Below are 15,665 nucleotides of genomic sequence, written 5' to 3'. Positions count from 1 at the left end.
AGAGCTTCAGTGGTGGGTCTACGACAGGGAGGACTTTGATCAAATCTTTGAAGAATACCGAAGGTACTTCACATATGTCTGGAACTGGAACCAGATATGGATCGACGGAAACCCCTACCTTTTACGGTATGAACCCGTCTTTCACCCAACCGACCATCTCGACAGATTGGACCCGTGGGTTAGAGCCCGGATACAAATCGACCAGCTCACCCGTGCGGGAGCATATGCCAACGACGAACCCTTCCTCGGTAGTCCCAATAACGAAAGCAACGAGTTCGTCCAGGGATCCAGTAGGGAACCCCACCGAAGAAGAACTCTATAAAATGAACTGGGACCAGTTCTGGTGGCATATGCATGACAAACTACCCCATGAAACTTACTGGTCCACTACTCCACAAGGGCAAGCCTACCAACAGGCGGAGCCTGGCTCCAGATTAAAAAGAAGCATTTTTATTTTTTATTTAATCCTAAGTATATTGGTTACGCATGCGTATGGTCCAATTTAGCTACTTGTGTTACTGTGTGTATGATGTCATTGATTAAGTCAGCTTAACAAGCTGTGCACTTATGTTATGGCACGAAATTATCCCTCGCCCTCGATAACTTGGTGCGACTCGGGCACTGCCACCTTTTCCCACTTTGGGAAATCCTGACCTCTGCCGAGAAATGGCCGCAATCTATCTGTCACCGTCGTTTCTTCACCAGACCCTTCTCATGGCCTAGTCCTACTTCCCACCAAACTCCATCAATCCCAGTCCTTCTCCGGTCTCTCTTTCCCAGACCTGCCTTACTCGGCCAAGATCACCAACACAGTGTGATCAATTGATGCGGGGGTGATGTGCCGGGCCGGGGTGTGCTTGGATCACCACTCCATTTTGTTACACCTGGGTCCCAACCAGGCGGCAGCCTTGCGGCACGCGACTCCGTTTCCCTGTCTTATTCGAAAGATCACTGGAAGGGCCTCGAACCAATGCCCAGAATGGCAAGGAGAGATAAGATTTGTCGTGTGATTTTAGAGGGGGTAATGTGCGTGACTTGATCATGTTTAGAAAGGGAGGCTGCATTTCACGTGATTCAGATATCGGAAGTGGTAGAACCTGGAAAGTGTCTAGAGTGTTACTTTCTGGGGGGTGGGGGGCTCGAACTCGCGAGTGCGAAAATATATATTTTCTGTGTGGAGCGAGGTACAATCAAGCAAGCAGAGGTAACCACTACACCATCTGCCCCCCAAAAAGAAGCATACTATCGCAAGAAACCCAGTACCTTGCCATAAACTATTGGAATATCCTACACCCTGACCGACTACTACTCCAAGGAGGACGTTATGAAATCCCCAATACTGAAAGCTCGGAATCGGGATTCTCAGACCTGGGAATTCTCCGAGTCCCCACCACCGCTACCGGACCTGGTGGGAGGTCGGTACTATTTGCAGGAGGAAAACAACTAGACCAACACCTCCGAATGTTAACAACCAACTAATAATCGACTTAGATCGAACTAGGATCACCACTCGCACTTCAGTGGTAGATACTCTAGTAAGTCAAAGGTGATGTCAAAGCGGATTGCGGGCACATAGACACGAAGAACGGAGTTCGAGTTGGGTAGTTTAAACCTTAGCCGAAGCTGGGGTTTAGTCCAGCTGAGGCTTTACTTAAATACACGTTGGTAGACTATTAATAGTACTGTGAGAATGCATCTGTTATGATTGCATGTGAGTAATCAGGCTTAGTAAAGAAAAGAAATGAAAAAGAAATGAATAAATCGTAACATTACCCCCTCCCTAAGACTCGTTCGTCCCGAATGAGTCACTAGACTCCCCCATGTCGCTGTTCGAAGAGGAATGTCTGGATTCTGAATCGAATGATAAAATATCGGTATCATCATCATTGTCATCATCTTCATTCTTATCCCAATCCTCAGTAACTTGTTGTAGGTGGTCAACGTCTGAGTCATCTGTATCAGGGTGATTTGGTAATTGATCGTCGAACGAGTATGTGTCATTGATGGCATTAAGTTCTTCTGAGTGTGCAGGGGCTGTGCATTGTGATGAGGGAACGGTGATTACGTCGGTTACGCACGGGGTGTCTGGGTCATGGTATTGGACCGGGTTGTCCAGAGGGATTTTGTCATCTCTACTGACTGTTTTTCCTTTGCTGTTAACTGTCCACCACACCTTTTGGATACGCGCTTCGTAGTCATTTATGAGTTCCTCGGCATTGGCCATGTTTGAACGTTTCACCCACGAGTTTTCTTCTATTGGGTACCCTTTCCATTTCACCAAATATTCGGTAATGGTTCGGCGGGTACGTCCACGGCCAACGACCTTCTCTCTCTCTCCCACAATCTCTTCAATCTCGTATTCTTCTTCATCCTCGATCAACTCTGGAGGTGGTTTCTCGGGACGCGATTGGTTTGGGAACGCGGGGGCGTGATAAGGAGTTAGTAACGATTCATTGAATCGATTGTGAATTCGCCAGTTTGCGGGAAGTTTTAGTTCGTAAGCTGATGCTCCTTTTTTCGCCGCAACGGTGAAAGGCCCCACTCGCCTGTCTCCTAGTTTCTTCGTAGGCCGAGGGAGATTTAGGTTGGTGGAGTCCAGCCATACCTTGTCGCCGACTCGGTATTCTAATGCCTGTCCTTTGTGCTTATCATAAGTCCTTTTCATCGAATCGGCCGCTCGTTCGAGGGATTCTCTCGCCTTCTCCTGCACTTCTTGGATCCCTTGGACCAGTTTCGACGCGGCAGGGATGGCGTCTGGTCATTGGGCAGTTTTGATAACCTGCCCGTCCCGACCGAAGACTACTTTATAAGGGGAAAAACCTGTAGCGGAGTGCTTTCGGTTGTTGTGAGTGAATGCGGCGAGTGGTAACCACTCGCTCCAATCGTCTTGGCGGTAGTTGACAAACATCTTGAGGTATTTTTCGATCTCTTGGTTAACTCGTTCCGTTTGCCCATCCGTCTGAGGGTGATACGCCGTTGAGGGATTTCCTGCGACCTGAATAAGAGCATAAAATTCCTTCATGAACTTGGAAACAAAGACAGTTCCCCGGTCCGAGAGGACCTTTTCTGGCATTACACCATACGGTACGTAGATGTGATCTCGTAGGATTTTGGCAAAACCGAGCGACGAGAGCTCCTCGGTGCATGCAATCGGGATTATAGTCTTGGAGAATCGGTCGACTAGAACGAGGATGGAGTTGTATCCCCTCGATCCGGGGAGTTTGGTGATCATGTCCACCGATATGTGGGTCCACGGGCAATCTGGTACCTCGTTCGGGTGAAGAGGCGCCTTCTTGGGGCGTCGATCCGCCTTGGTTCGCTGGCAAACTTCACACCCCTTCACGTAAGTCTCCACTTCACGGCGCATTCGGGGCCACCAGTAGTCTTGTAGAACGAGCTCCTTCGTCTTCTCTATTCCTGGGTGTCCCACGGTTACATGATCGTGTCGTAAGGCTATAATCTCGCCCCGTAGCTGCTTGTCTAGGGGGACATAGATACGTCCATCATACCATAGTAACCCTTGATCCTGGGTGATCCCCTTTTCATGATTAAGGGAGTCGGAAATGCCTCGGTCCCACCGGCGTGGATCGTGAGTGGCTAACTTGATTTTCTCGTGTAGTTCCTCCATGGTAGGCATGATCAGGGCTCGAAAATGGGCAGGCTTTAGGACTGTCACGTTTTGGTTGTCGCCTTTCCCTTGATCGTGATCCGCCCGTCTGGACAACAGGTCGGCCTTGCAGTTCTGGGCTCCGGGTTTGTGATGAAGGGTAAATTGATACTCGGCCAGCTCAGTTACCCATCGAGCCTGTCGTCGATTAAGTTTCTGGGGCTTTCGAAAGTACTGAAGATTGGAGTGATCGGTCCAAATCTCGAAATCCTCTTGTGCCCCCATGAGATACTGGCGCCACTCCTCCAACACAATCATGATGGCGAGGAGCTCCTTATCATAGATTTCGTAGTTTCGTTCGGTGACCGATAAGGCCTTGGAGAGGAAGGCTACCGGTCGCCACTTCTCCCCTTGCCACTGCGATAGTACCGCTCCAATTGCTCCCTCGCTGGAGTCCGCTTCTACTCGGAACTTCCCCTCGTCTAACGGGATGCTCAGAACCACGTCCTCGTGGAACAGGTCTTTGAGCTTCTCAAACGCCTGCTGTTGGGCCTCCCCCCACTTCCACTCTACCTTTCCTGTGAGAACGGTGAGGGGTTTGACGTGTTTACTATAATCACGAATGAATCGTCGGTAGAAGTTGCAGAAGCCCAGAAACGATTGTAGCTCCTGTTTCTTAGATGGGACTGGCCAGTCTAAGAGGCCTGCGATTTTCACAGGATCCATGCAAATTCTTCCTTCGCTGATGAGCACGCCCAAGTACTCCGTCTCTTCTACTTCGAACTCACACTTCTCCGCTTTGAGAAACAGGTTGTTGGCGCGAAGAATTCGGAGTACTTTGCGCACTATGCGTCTGTGATCCTCCTTTGTTTTAGATGCGATAAGTATGTCGTCGAGGTAGACCGACACTTCCCCGGCAGTGATGAGGTCTTTGAAAATGTCATTCATCATCCATTGGAATGTCGCCGGCAAGTTTGTGAGCCCAAAGAACATCACCAGGGGTTCGTAAAGCCCGCGATTAGTTCGAAAAGCGGCCTTCCACTCATCCCCTTGCTTTATCCGCACGTTATTGTACCCCCATCGAACATCTAGTTTGGTGAAGTATTTGGCTTTCTTCAGCCGGTTCATAAGTTCTCCGATGAGTGGTAGGGGATACCGGTTCTTTATGGTCATCTCATTGAGCTTGCGATAATCCTGGACCGGACGCAGCTTTCCGTCCTTTTTCTTTATGAAGAAAAATGGGGACACCATGGGAGACTTCGATACTTGTATACGACCGGAGGAAAGGTTTTCATCAAGAAACTTGTCTAATTCTTGCTGTTCGACGGGATTAAGGGGGTAGACCTTGCAGTCTAGGTTGGCGTTAGCATTGGGGATTAGTTCGATGGCGTGATCCCATGGCTTCCTTGGCGGTAGTTCGTCGAAGTTCTCTTTAGCAAATACATCTTCGAACTCCCTATATTCCTGGGGCACTATCTCTTCAAAGGATTTTGTCGTCTTGCAGGTGTTGGCTTGGGCAGCCAGTTCATTGGCCTTAGTCCCCATCGCCCGGACATGAAACGCTTCTTCGAAATCTATGACCAGGATGGTGTCCCCTTCTTCATACTCCTCCCATTGCGATGAAGGGTCCGTATTGGGAAGGGAGAAAGGGATTTTACGACAAGTGCAGCGGGCCAAGGTAACCGCCCCGGTGTCCCAATCGATAAGCGGGTTATGTCTTTGTAGCCAATCATGTCCTAGGAACAGGGGGGTGGTGCCTAGGTCGACCACTGCCAGCTCGATCCTTTCCACGTGATCCCCGATTCGTAATCGTACCTCGGCGTATTCGGTGATGTCACCACCTTTGTTTCGGGTGCCGTCAGCATTATAAACCGGAACGGGTCGGCCTGCCTTTTTGAGATTGAGAGCGTGATCCTGGGCCCAGGTCCGGTCTATTGAACTGCCGGTGGCTCCACTATCTACTAACGCCTTCAGGGAGTGTGTTTCGCGTGTGTCTAGCGTTTCCAACTGCACTTTGATTGATACGTTACGCCCTTTCCTTCCTCGTATGTACATGGGAGGCTTCTTAAGATCCTCCATCCATTCCCATTTGTCCCTGGCCTCCCTGGCGGTCTCGGGTTGCTCTTTGAGCACCTCCCACAGCTCCATCGTCACTTCCCCCGCTCTACGAGGGTGTACCCATTGTTTAAGGGCGGAAAATGCGGCCGATCTGTCCTTAGCTAGTCGTAGCGCCCTATGGGTCCAAGGCATCCTGAAGGGTTCATAGTACGTATCCAGGACGGGCTTTCGGACCTCGGTCGTTGGTTCGGGATCGGGGGTCACGGGAGACTTCCCCTTAGGCATGATTACCGGGATGTCGGACCGTAGGTGGGCTTCTTCGTCTTCCACTTCTTCCAAGGAAACGGGTGGTTTCTTGCCTCGAGGCGGCAGTTGGTCGCTGGGCCGGTCGTTAAGGCCCCTCGGCGGCATTTGGTCACCTTCCGACGAGTTGGTGGAGGAGGGCTCGCTGCCCTGTGTTCGGCCCCAGCTAAGGGCACTTGTGCGCGGCGTTGTAACCTCCACAGTAACCTGGTACTTAACCTCTCGCTTAACCTCGGCGGTACTCTTGGAAACCCTAGGCAAGCGCACACATATTGGCTCATCAAGGGGGTCGGCATCGTTTGTGGATGAGGCCACTACTAAATGTAGGTGGTCCCCTTGATTCCCGGCCTCAGCTGCTTTCTCGCCACTGACAGGAGGAACGACCTGCGTGGAGGGCCCACCCATCGGAGTCATCGGCTGATTCTCCCTGCCGAGGCGACGACCACCACGTCTGGCATCCATCTTGTCCTGACCTGAGGCGCTCGCTGGGTACTCCAGAACCTCCCCCGTTCGGTCAGGCGGGGGTGTCTGAGGTGGACCGGCCCCTAGGGGTTCATTGTCCTCTGCTGACTGTGTAGGACAGCGGAAATCCCCTCCTACGCCATTGGCGTTCTGCGATTCTTCATCCTCAATTCCTTCAACTGGTAACGCGGCAAAAAAGTTGGTATATTGATCATACGGGGTTCCTACATACGTAGTATAAGTCCGACTAGTAGTACATGAGCACGCACCAGAAGAAATTGAGTCCTTTGCCGATGCCGTCGAATCGCTTACTTCGACGCCGGCTCGTCTTTTGACGACTTCTCTTCCTTGACCTCCTCGACCTTGGTATCCTTTCCAAGTTCTTCCTTCTCTGCTTCTGCGAGTAATTGGCGGAGACACTGGACGTTGGGTTTTTTACGAGGTGGGAGTTTAACGGGGAGCCACTTTGACTTGTCCGTCGGGCATTTGTGGTCTCGGCTCCACCCGGTGTTCCCACACTTGAAGCACTGCTTATCGGATCTGAGCTTGTCGATCTCCATCGGCTGTCCTGCTCCACCGTACGTGGTTCCCATGGCGTCCTTCTTATCACCGCTGGAGCCCGACCCTTTCGACTGATTTTGGCTGCCTCGACCCGAACCACCTTGGTTCGGGGAGGTCTTACCGGCGAGACCTTGGGCCATGTCATATCGATAATTGGCGTCGATCCTTAGGACTCGCGCCTTCCATTGTGCGTAGGTTGTGGGGTGCTCATTGTCCCCATGCATAACCGTTTTGCGCACCATTGGCCTAATCGCTGCTTCTACCGCCTCGAACATCTGCTTCTCATCTTCGAATTCTTCGCATTTGTGGGCTAGACGTTTGAACTTGGCAAAGAACTCCACCGCGGACTTGAAGTCCGACTGTCGGAGCTTCTTCCACTCCTGTTTCCATATGGCCAACTCGGCTACCTCACGGAATTGGGTCGTCAGGTCACGGGAGAATTCGTCCCACGTCAGGAACCTCCAATGCCCCTGCGGCATCTGATACAGGTAGTACTGATCAACCCACCACTGCTGAGCTTCCCCGCGTAGGTACCCCTGGGCAAAGGTGATCCGGTAGGGATTCTGCCCTTGCTCGTTCATGGTATAGTACATGGGGAACACCTGGAAGTAGACCTCGCAGTGATGGAGGAAGCACGTAATGTCCGAGGATACCCCGAAGAAGTACTCGGGTTGCGTGATCAGCTTGGGCTTCACATCATTCCACGGATTATTGACGGCTCCAGGGGCCAGCTGCCAAGGGGGAATCGGATCCGGCGGCGGTGGCGCATTCAGTGGTACCGGTGGTTTGGGAGGTCTAGACAGCGATCTAAGGTGCGGGTTGTCGCCTGGTGGTGGGTACCCTCCTGGATACTGACTTGGAGGTGCGGGCGGCGGCTGTTTCGGCACCATCGACTCCTTTCCCTTGGAGGTTCCGGCCCCTGGGTCGTCCCACGTCTCCTTGGGGTCATCAGGCCCCGCGCCTGCCCAAAACTCTTCGGTTTCGAGCGGGTTAGGCATTGGTTGAGGTCGACGATAGGGTTCACACCCCGGACGCGTGCTGTCGGGATGCATCTGGTTCCATACCAAGGCGGCTTTATGCCACGTTTCGACCTCCAGGATATTTTTCATGAGGTAGACGTCCCCCATGTATTTTGCGTGTCGATAGTCTTCCCCTGCCTCCGTAAGGAGCCACTGGGGGTCCCGCTCCATGTCTTCCATCATAATTTCGTATAGCCCATGCCATGGTAGGATATTAAAGATTGTTGGGATCGGGGCCAGGGGGTCGGCGAGGATTGTTCAGACCGCCTTCATCACCTCGCCCTCGAGGGAACTGTTTGGCGGACAACTCGGCATCCTTGGCCTCCTTCCTCTCTCGGGCGAGTCTGTCGATCTCCTTGTTCCTCTTCCATCGCCCGATGTCAGAGTCGGGGTCACTGATCTCTGACTGGTAGGCCTTCCAGGCTCTTCGTCTGGCTTCAAGGTCGGTGCCGGCCTGCTCGGCAAGTCTGGCGTATCGGAGGGTGGCAGCTCGCTGCCTATTCTCGATTTCATTGCGGGTGGTGTCGGGCTCGACGGGAAGGTCGTAGAACCCATCGGGACCAAGGAGGGCAGCGATTTCGGCGCGTCGAGTGCGTGTATCTGCTGCTCTTGCTCGGTCCATTCGGGCCTCGACTTCTGGGGACTGCCTGGCATTTCGAGGGACGTCGAGCGACTCGACGAGCGTGTGGTAGAGAAGCGTCCATGGACGCTGGTTGCTAGGGACGGGGTCAGCAAATGCTCTCCCCGCAACTGACGGTGTGAAAGCGGGGACTGGGGTGAGGTCTCTGGCCCTGGCAATCATTCCAAGCTCCTCTTGGTCGTAGTCCGGGAACTCAGCCCAGAGCTGCTGATCCGTCGGTTCAGGCCTGGAGACAGTGGTGGCTGGCGCTGGGGCCTCTGGGCGGACGGGGACAGCGACGCTCCTCGGGGTCGAGATTCGGGCCACAGGAGCTTCTTCCCCTGGGTCGGCATAGACCCAGCTGGTACGGGGGTGCCAACCGATGGGGGGACCCCTGTTTGTCAGCCAAGCAGGAAGAACGGATCCTGCTCCATCTGCACGGGCGGTAGTTGCAGCGGAGGCCCCAAGGGCAAGCTCTCCGGAATCACTGTCGAAGTCCTCTCTCCTAGTCCTTCCTCTCTCGTACCTCCTGCTCTCGCTTCCCCAGTCGGCGTCGGTCCAGCGCGTGCCCGACCTTCCGCTCCAGTTATCTCCGGTATGGGTTGCATCTTCCTCCTCGTTCGGGTAGAGGTCGCCGAAGAGGTCTGTGAGCTCGTCCCTTTCTGACCCGGTGTCAGAGCCTTCTTCGCTCTTGACCAGATGCCTGGTGCCTTGTCCTCGGGCTCCGTCGGTGCCTGACTCGCCTTGGACTGGAGACTGGTCGAAGAGACCTGGTAGGGGCGAGTCTCCTCGGTCGAGGAATACGCCCCGGGTATCTGTGATGTCGACTGAGCTGACAGACTCGGCGGTAGCGCTTCTGTAGGAGTCGGTGCTCGACTCTGAGGATCGTGAGCTGGACTGCGACGATCCGTAGAGGGACTCTCCAGGTCCCCCGGAGGCGACGGATTCGACATCTCGTATCGTCTGTTGAGATGCGGCGGGAATGTATATTACTGGTGGGGGATACGCGGGAGTGCTGGGAACGTAGTGGAATGGGAGTTGCGCTCGGACTCTCCTCTGTTGTCGAAAACAGCGGTGTAGTCGGTACAAAATAATGGACAAGAAAAAGAGTATAAAAGTCACGAAGACGGTGGGAATGGCGTCGGACCAGGGCATCCATTAGGGTGTCGATTCTGCGGATGACTCGGCGTCCACAGTTAACCATACGTTGGTTACAACTGGTATCGGTTCAGCAGGTAGCTGATCAAGAGTCGAACGGAGAGGATAGTGATTACGATGAGGATGGCAATAATCAGGCTGAGGTCGGTCTCATAGTTGGAGCCGTTCATCAACAAGATTTCGCTTGTTTCTGAGGTGCTGGTCAGTGTTAACAGTAAAATCGTTAACATGGAGGCGAGTTGTAAGAGGGTAACGAAGGGGTTCAGATTCGAAGGATGCCAACATAGGCCACTATGAGCAACGCTGCAAGTAGCGGGGCAGTGATGGCGATTTGGGTTACGAGGATAGTCACTAGGACTATGAGGGCTACGGTAAGGATGGGATCTGGTAGCACGAGCGGCAGGATCCAATCCGTTACCAAGAGCAGGATGATGACGGTGTAAAGGTGAATGTTGGGCAACGTTTTATCGTTGGGCAACCGATGTCAAGCTTCGGCTAAATGTTAACAACCAACTAATAATCGACTTAGATCGAACTAGGATCACCACTCGCACTTCGGTGGTAGATACTCTAGTAAGTCAAAGGCGATGTCAAAGCGGATTGCGGGCACGTAGACACGAAGAACAGAGTTCGAGTTGGGTAGTTTAAACCTTAGCCGAAGCTGGGGTTTAGTCCAGCTGAGGCTTTACTTAAATACACATTGGTAGACTATTAATAGTACTGTGAGAATGCATCCATTGTGATCGCATGTGAGTAATCAGGCTTAGTAAAGAAAAGAAATGAAAAAGAAATGAATAAATCGTAACATCTGAAGCATGGGAGGTGCTGCAGCAGCCACCACCTCTGGACCAGGAGGCAGACCAGCACCCACCGTACCTGGAGGGGGCGGTGGTGGAGGTGGTGGAGGTGGCGGTGGAGGCCCACAACCCCCTCCAACGGCACCACCTACACCGCATAGTAATCCAAACCTCCAGTCACTCCCTCGCCCCGCCAATCCACCATTACCACCAGACCCGCCGGGTGACTGGGAAATCGTGGCAGGACAAGCCAATCCGTGGGGAGACGTTAAACCCATGCTCATAGAAAAACCGGATGGATTCTATGGGAAATCCCACGATCTCGACCAATTCTTTGACGACTGCGATGCCTACTTTAAAACATTTTCGAAGTACTTCTCCCTTAACACAACACATGGGTACGGACCCAATCGAGTAACATTTGCAGCATCCCTATTCAAAGAAAATGCTAAACAGTGGTGGGTGGACCAACGACGAAAATATTGGGACTCTCACGCACACCGCCATCGGTACCCCGCATGGGTCGCCTTCGAGGAAGAAGTACGGAGACGATTTGAAGAAGTGGCAGAGGTCGAGATTCGACGAATCGAATGGAAGAAGCTCCAGCAGTCCCAATTCAGAACTGCCGTGGAGTTCTTCGATAAATTCGAAGAGCTAGCCATAAAAGCAAAACGATTTGATAACGCGGACCAAATGGAAGAGGTAGTAAAATCTGCCATCCGACCCCGGGTAAAGGAAATCATCATGGGAAGCGACAATCGTCGACCCCAAGGCTACCACGAATGGAAGGACAGAGTTAGCCGCATGGACGAAAACTACCGAGTAGGGGTAGCCGAACATGGGGGCTGCCCTGCAGGAACCGAGGGGCCCAAACCGGGATCCACCGGACAAACCAGCACCTCAGGGGGAGGCAGAAACGATAAAAGGGATGCCACCGGAACCACCTATGGGGGAGAAGGCGAACCCATGGACATTGACCATCTCAAGAAGGAGAGGCGATGCTTCCGATGCGGTAATACAGGACACATCAGTAGGGATAACAAATGCCCAACTGACAAGTCCAAATGGCACCGCGTAAAGAAGCCAAAGTCAATGCCCTTCACGAAGAAAACAACACCATTCACACAGCGTCTAAGAGCCTTAATCGAAGAGGCTGAACAGGAGGAAACCTCCACTACGACAAAGGTCGAGGAGGTAAAAGAAGAGTCGACCGAGGACTAGGTGATTCACCTCGGCCGACCAAGACTTATGTTTCAAACCATATGCATCCTATTACAAAATTTAACGTTGATACTTTACATGTAGGAACTACGACGGACAATATACTTATTTTGTCACGTTCTCAAGAAACTCAGACTGAATCACTGGGCAATATTCGCCAGGACGACACTCGTCACTCATCCAGAGCTCCGCACGGCGTAGAACAGGATTTCCGCCTTCGAATTGACCAGGACCAGTCGATTGATAAAGAACCTCACCCACCAAGCCCTCGCATGGGCGGCCTCTGCAGGATGGAAGTCGATTTAACAGGCAGTAGAACCCGAGTGTATCTACCTCAGGGAGCGAGCCCGAGCAGTCTAACGACAACAGGCTCGGGCAGGCCACAACATGTGGTCAAACTTCCAGCAGGCTGGAAGGAAGAGAAGATTCCAAACGGTTGGACGGAGAGGCCCCAAGTAGGGGATGGATGGAACCCAAACCCGAGGGAAAACCAGAGTGAGGAGACCCGCAATGCGCGAGTTGAGGATCCTCTCCAACCCTCGGGAGACACAAATATTTCGGTTCTCACCGGACCAATGTCGGAGGAACCAAGGCATGGAGTATGAGGGATTACCTCCACCGGTACAATGACTGTATTGGTAATGAACCCCACCAAGCGCGACTCGTGCGCAACTCCAGAAACGAGCAAGCGAACCGCTGCTGCTGGCAGCGGTGGATCAAGAATGAGTAGGCCCCTCTGTGATGGTGGGGAACCCCTCGGAAAAGCGGAGGCCCATGCTGCAGGGACGGTGGAGGCCTGCAGCGTAATAGAGCTACCGGATGAAGGTTTGGCAGTAACCTCCATCGTCCCCGGAAGCAGGACCGATACCCCAGCTCGGATCAAGCTCCCAGCAGGGGAGAAGGAATTGCCTGGTACAGGGAAAGTTCCGAGAGAGTCGGCGAGCCCCCTGTGCCAGGATCAGACTGCGCCCAGTTGCCCCGGAGAAGATCGGTCGACAACCTGGGCCACCGCTCCTACCCCAATTGTAGCAATGGCTCGCGTTGGAAAAGCAGCTGAGGCGAGGAACCAGGGGAATCCCATGGGACCCCCTGGAGAGCCAATATGTGTGCGTCCGCGACAGGTTACCGATCTACCCATCGGGGTAAAGGACAAGGGTAAGGACCCTTCAAGAAAAAAGACCTCACAGGGTGAAAGCCATACTGTCCGAGGCAGAGACAAGGACAAGGGGTCTCTGGGAAGTAAGTCCTTGGGGAGCCGGTTCTCCCCTCAAGGCGACCAAGCTATTAAAAAGGTAACTATAACAGAAATCCCTGACGACGAAGACGATTATAGTTACCAGCAGAGTTTATGGAACTCTAAAAAATCCGGACTGTGTGGGCCATCCCCAAGTGGAAAAGACCTTAGTAGCGCAAGCAAACAGGCAAGAAGCTCAGTACCTACAGAAGCACAAAGGGCCACAAAACCTGTAGCGAACGGCGACAAGGGGAAGCACACGATGCCGAAAGAGGGAAACCTCGAGTACTCATCGGAGGAGTACCCTTCGGATCAACAATACCTAGAACCCTACACCTCGGCATGGGTTCGAAGGGCTATGCGTATTACCCCAGACGCTGCCAAAGCCCACCTGCGACAGTGGGTCCACCCTCGACGACTAGAGGAAGTAACCGATGAACTAGTAGAAACTTTGCTAGAATGTCCTCACGAGGCGTGGACAGAGGCTGGCCACAAAGCTCAATGGATGGCCGATCTTCGACAACCACCACAGTACATCAGGGGGAGGAAGGGACGGAACGTCACTATCTCCCTTCAACTAGAAACCTTCGATACCTTGACTAAACACCCTGTCAAAGCCTTGGTAGACAGCGGATGTACGGGAAGTGCTATTGACCGAACATGGGTCGAGGAGCATCAGATTACCACCCGAACCACGGCACACCCAGTACCGGTATATAACGCCGATGGAACTCGAAACACAGGGGGCGACATCACCAATTATGTGGAGGTCCGCCTCGCGATCGGGGATCATACCGAACGAATAGAGTTGGCCATAGTCGATCTAGGCACCACGCCGATCTTTCTAGGACATGACTGGCTACAACGTCACAACCCCCTGATCGACTGGAACACCAGGACAGTCACCCTTGCACGATGTGATTGCTGAAAAATCCCCTTTCGACTACCCGATGAAGACCCGAACCAGCAGTGGGGAACTGAGGTTGAAAAAGGAGATAAAATCCTAGTAATAGACTTTGAACAAGCGTTTCATGTACGCGCCATGGGAACTAAATCCACCAGTTTAGCCACAAAGGCCTATCTCGATAAAAAGGAAAAAACTTTTGAAGAAATTGTACCCGAAGTCTACCGAGACTTCGCAGACGTGTTCGCTAAAGAAAATTTTGACGAACTACCCCCACGAAAACCATGGGACCATGCTATTGAACTAATACCCAATGCCAACGCTAGCCTGGATTGCAAGGTATACCCCTTGAATCCCCAAGAACAAGACGAACTCGACCACTTCCTAGATGAAAACCTGTCCACAGGAAGAATTCGACCATCCAAATCCCCCATGGCCTCACCTTTCTTCTTTGTCAAAAAGAAAGATGGAAAACTGCGACCTGTCCAAGACTATCGCAAACTTAATGAAATGACCATTAAGAATCGATATCCCCTTCCACTCATATCCGAACTAATGGACAGGTTACGGGGTGCCAAGTACTACACAAAACTAGATGTGAGGTGGGGATACAACAATGTTCGTATCAAAAAAGGGGACGAATGGAAGGTGGCCTTCCGTACCAATCGAGGCCTATATGAGCCCCTTGTCATGTTTTTCGGACTTACAAACTCTCCTGCAACCTTCCAATGGATGATGAATGACCTTTTCAAAGACCTGATAGCTCAGGGATTGGTCAGCGTCTACCTGGACGATATACTCATTGCCACCAAAACCAAAGCAGAGCACCGAACCGTAGTTCAGAAGGTCCTACAAATACTTTGAACCAACAAACTCTTCTTAAAAGCTGAAAAATGCGAGTTCGAAGTAGAGGAAACCAAATACCTAGGGGTAATCGTCAGTGAAGGATCCATAAAAATGGACCCAGTCAAGATTGCAGGAATCCTGGACTGGCTGACACCAACCAAGAAACAGGAATTACAATCCTTTTTAGGATTCACCAATTTTTACCACCGATTCATTTGGCACTATAGTCACCACATCAAACCCCTAACCCGACTTACTGGGAAGGAAGCATGGACATGGGGAAAGGCGCAACAAGACGCCTTCGAAACCATTAAACGACAATTTTTAGAAAACGTCGTTCTCGCCATTCCCAGTAACGAAGGAAAATTCCGAGTAGAGGCAGATGCCAGTGAAGGCGCTGTTGGTGCTGTACTATCCCAGGAACAGACCGATGGAAAATGGAGGCCTGTCGCGTTCCTCTCCAAATCACTTTCCACCACCGAACGGAACTATGAAATCTACGACAAGGAGTTACTAGCAATCATGATTGCCCTGGAAGACTGGCACCACTATCTCATGGGCGCCGTACAAAAGTTCGAGATTTGGACAGACCACTCCAATCTCCAATATTTCCGAAAACCCCAGAAGTTAAATCGTCGACAAGCTCGATGGGTTACTGAGCTCGCAGAATATGACTTCACCCTTCACCACAAACCAGGTACTGCAAATAAAAAGGCAGACTTACTCAGCTGAAGGGCCGACCACGATCAAGGCAAAAAGGACAACGATGACATCGTTATCCTTAAGCCTGAACTCTTTAGGGCCTTAATAATGCCCACAGAAGAGGCCATCCACCAAAAAATAGCCAAGGCCACCGACAAAGTTCACCTGTGGGAT

This window comes from Desarmillaria tabescens (genome assembly GCF_030435595.1).
Source record: "Desarmillaria tabescens strain CCBAS 213 chromosome Unknown EV420scaffold_27, whole genome shotgun sequence".
NCBI classification, from domain to species: Eukaryota; Fungi; Basidiomycota; class Agaricomycetes; order Agaricales; family Physalacriaceae; genus Desarmillaria; species Desarmillaria tabescens.
The sequence above is the reverse complement of the archived record's forward strand: the minus strand, read 5'-3'. Positions refer to the sequence as shown.